Source organism: Trichechus manatus, unplaced genomic scaffold (assembly GCF_000243295.1).
Source record: "Trichechus manatus latirostris isolate Lorelei unplaced genomic scaffold, TriManLat1.0 scaffold00157, whole genome shotgun sequence".
Classification (NCBI taxonomy): Eukaryota; Metazoa; Chordata; class Mammalia; order Sirenia; family Trichechidae; genus Trichechus; species Trichechus manatus.
In genome coordinates, this window is record NW_004444093.1 from 4,469,373 (window position 1) to 4,474,035 (window position 4,663).

The following is a 4,663-nucleotide window of genomic DNA, read 5'->3' on the forward strand; positions in this document are numbered from 1 at the left end:
GGTGTTAAACTGATGAATGTCAAAGTGCATGTAATTTACATTTCTCTTATTTGAATGAGAGGAAAATCAGCCCTTCCTATTTGGATGGCCAGCAAAGCTGAGGACTCCGGAAAGACACACAGGCCTCTCTGTCATCTGCATGCCTTTCTCGCCAGCTGATGTAGCTACTTTCAAGGCTTCTTTTCCCTGTGCACAGAAGTCTGCAGAATTTCTAAGCAGCGTGTTTTCAGTGACAGCCCCAAGCACGGGGATGTGCACTGGCTGCTGTGTGGTGTTCTGTAACCTTTGATGGAGCAAGTACATCAGGGACCAGAAGACCACCACATCAAGAGGTATGGCAGCCAAGAAAAGCCAACTGTCCACCCACTCCCCACAACTATGGAAGAGCTAAGGAGACCCATCAAGAGGGGATGGTAACAATCATATCTGAAGCCTTCCCCTTAAGGTGATCTGGGAGAATCTGCAGCAGTGTACCCAGGTGATGGGTACTGATTTGCAGCACTGGTTTGTTGTGGCGTTCTCAAAATCGATTGGCACGGATCTAAGGGAAGATCAAATCCTTCTCTGACCCTAACCACCTATGACTGTGCTCTCCTTCCAACTATTCAAACTCAAGTGAAGGAAAACATGGTAGGATGGCAAAAAATAGAGGACTCAAATTCTTAGCAGGAGAGACTCAGTTTCCAGAGAGTCTAGAGAAATACGAAGAAGAAATGAAGAACTGCTCAATGAGTGCTAGTTACCAAAGGGAATAATCCCTACTCTGGGAAACCTACAAAGGTAAAATGGAAGAAGGGAAAGTGTATATCATTACTGAAAGCAGGCCATTTGAAGAGGGATTATAGATGGATTTTACATGTTAGTAAATGGAACAACAATTACATGGTCCTCTAACTGGGAAACATGTTTCTTACTTTTTCCTGATTCTCCTGTAAGCCTATTGGGAGCTGACCTGCTGTGTAACTTAAATGCCACCCTCTTCTGTGCTCTGGATGAAGTGTTTGTGGGGCTTCCGGGGGCGGGGTCAAGGCACTTGATCTGGCTGCTACATGCCTTCTGGCAGAGAGTGACTGCATCATATCAAAAATGCACCCCAAACTGAAATGATCACTTTTGACACTAGGTGAGATATAGAACTAATAAAAATAGATTACCAGAAGAATATGCCATAGCCATATATAAAGCAATATCCTTGTTGAGAACTCAACTAGAAGGAATGCAACCAGTTATAAAAGAATTAGAAAAATAAGAGATAATTAAAAAGGCCACCCACTATGTAATATGCCCATACTTCCAGTAAAAAAGAAGGTAAATTTAGTAAAGAAGGTCAACCAACATAAAGATTTGTACACTATCTTACAGAAGTAAATAAATTAGTTCTTTCATTTACCCCTATAGTTCCCAGCCCTGCAACTACTCTGACCTCTAACTTTGTCATATGCAGTTTTTCTGTGTATTTGTTCTTCATTCACCGTTTTCTTCTTTCTGTTCTTCTAGCAAACAAGTCAAAATTCCTGGTCGTGTTGGTTTAAGAAGTTCAGTATTTGTGGTAAAGGATTCCTCAAGGGTTGGTGGACTCTCTTATTATTTTCTCTCATCATTTACGGGAAAAGATAGAGAAATTTGTCCCACTAGAGGGTTCTATAATTATTCAAAATGTAAATGATTAGCTGGTAGCCTCAGATCCTAAAGAGCAATGTAAAACGGATACTTTGCCTGATTACAATCCTCTGCTTGACAGGGCATAAGGACTCACTAGACGAACCACAATATTGCCAAACTGAGGTAAAATATTTAGGAATTCTATTGTCAGCTAAGGGCTGCAAAATATTACCATCTAGGAGTTGGCCTATTTGGAAAAGGCCTGTTACTGTTCATAATGCAGATTTGATACTATTTACTGATGGATCATGAATCAGAAAAAAAGTGGCCCCCTTTTGACTTCATAGGCTGTGGTGACATGAAATTTGGGAGGCTTATGTTTTGTCTGGAACTAAATCCGCAGATGAGTTAACAGCAGTGGAAGAGCTGCAATTCTTGGTTCTGGACTTAAAGGGAACATATATACTGTTGGTAATTATGTGTTTGGTGTCTGTCATGCAATAGAGCGAAATTTAGAAAAAAGAGAGCGGGGATTCTTGACTTCAATGGAACTAGACTATCTCATGGAACATGGATAAGTGATTTCCTAGAAGCTTTACAACTTCCTGTCAGGTATGACTGTTTCACTGTAGGGCTCACACAGGACAGAATGACAACATTTCTAAATGCTGTGATTTTGCCGGCAGAGCTGTAAGGGCCACTGTTCAACCATGGGAGACTCCAAACTTAGAAGCCTCGCTTTTAATACAACAGGAAACTTTGGTTCATGTGCAATAGTATACTTCACAAAAAGAAGTGGACAATTGGATTAAAAGGGGGCTAAAAGAAATTATACTGGACTATGGGAGTTACCTAACACAACCATTCCTATAATGTATTCCCTATTTGCTTGGTTGATGTTGTGACATCAACAAAATCATCTGAGTAAGAGAAATTTTCAAGGAACTAGACTGTTACTACACTAACCAGAAAGATGGAAATTATTCACAGTGTATTAAAAAGATGTGCTATTTGTCAACAAAACTCTTTACACCTCACTCTAAAGGTACACGCAAGGAAGTTTTTCCTGATCAATTGACAAGGAACCTGGTGGCAGCTGGATTTCATAGAATTAAGGCCAATGGAAGGTAAGAGATTCTGTCTAGTTACAGTGTGCAGGAGGTCTAGATGGCCTGATGCTTTTCCCTCTTCAGAAGCTGATGCTCAAGCAATGGTAAAGTATCTCTTAAGACACATAATTTCCACTTTTGGGATACCACAATATCTTGAATAGAATAGAGGAAGTCACTTTATTTATATTCCTCTCCAAATTATGCAAATGTTTTCACATTCCTATAAGCTATTATGCACACTATCACCCACAGTCCTCCAGATGAATACAGCAGAGAAATCAGATTTAAAAAACAAAAACAAAAAGCTCATTGGCTAAGATTCACCAATCTACTGTGCAAGATGGCTTAGAGCTTTCCCACTAGCCTTGTTAAAAATTAGAATGACCCCTGCAAGCAAGCACAGCATCTCTCCTTTTGAACTTAGGTTTAGCAAGCCTATGAATTTGGACTCAGACTATGTCCTGTACCTGATTTTACTGAGTCCTCTCTCTTCTCTCTTCCCTAGGAACCTTGAGATTTCAAGACATAAAGACCTGGAAGGACCCGTCAGAGGAAATCAGCCATCCCTATCAACCAGGAGATTTCATCTACAGAAAGATGTTCTGGAGGAAAGACGAGTTGCCACCGAGTTGGGAAGGACCCTTTCAAGTGCAGCTCATCACCCATGAGTCTATTAAAGTGAAAGAAAAACTCAGCAGTCAGACACTTTGTGACAGGAGGGGAGGCCCTTGGCCTGTTTCCCTCCAGAACTAGAACAGGCAGGATGCCCCTGCTGTCTACAATTCCTTCTCCCCTTCTTCATTTTTCTCCCAGAACTCTTCTCTGTCTTCTATATTATGTACAAATAAATCTTTGTTATTGTTCCTTTAAATTACTCTCACGTGTCTTTGCTCTGTAAATCAAGTGTGGGGATAAGAATTGACTTGTATGTGTGGCAACACTAAAGTCAGATGAATTCAGGCTTCTGTAAGTTAGTACTACAAACCAGGTGTCTTATTGAAACAGAAAATAAAATAGATATATAATATAAAACAAATATATATATATATACATACATATGTTATACATATATATAAAAGAGCAGTAAAAAAAAACAAAACAAAAGATCCAATTAGAAAATTAGCACACATACAAAAATCAGTTGGATTCCTATACACCAATAAAGAGAACAATGGAAAGGAAATCAGGAAAAGAATACCATTTATAATAGCCCCTAAAAAAATAAAATACTTGGCAACATGGCACTCTAGGCAAAAGCACCACACCGTCCCTCCACAGCAAAGATCTGAAAAACTAAGCCAAACAGAGAAAACAGCAATCCTGAAATCTTAAACATCAAATGAAGAGATAAAGAATTCAGCCAAGCACCAAATGGAATAAGAAACTGACAGAGAACAGAGAGCGAGAATATCTACATGGAGAAGTCCCCTATCATCTAATGCAGCATGGATCCACCATCTTGGACTCCTATCAGAGACCAGCAAATAGAGGGTACGAGGAGCAGCTTCACAGAGCTTCCAGCAGGAGACAGAAAAACCAGTAAACAGCGTTATAAGCTTTCTACCCCCCATCCTTCTTCACCCCCACTTGGCCTCCTCTGCTTCCTTTGGCCACAGTGTCTTGGCCAGGAAGTACCGGCTGCTTGGATTCAACCCGCCAGCACTGTCTGACTCCCTGAGTGCCATTTGTTGGCTGCTAGGGCTGCTTTTTTCCACTTGTTTTGATTTCTTCCTTACCTCTCAACACCTCCCCTTCCTTTTGCTCAAATACCTGGCTCCATGCACCATCTTTGCTTCTTCCTGAGGGGCTGTGGAGCTCCGTCCGAGTGTAGAACTGCTTCCCAGTCCATGCTGTCACGCTGGTGGGATCCTGGGGCTTTTTGTTTTTTTGTTTGTCTTCAATTGTTTGTTTGTTTTCTTTTTCTTTTCTAGAGTTGGGAGCCCATTCTG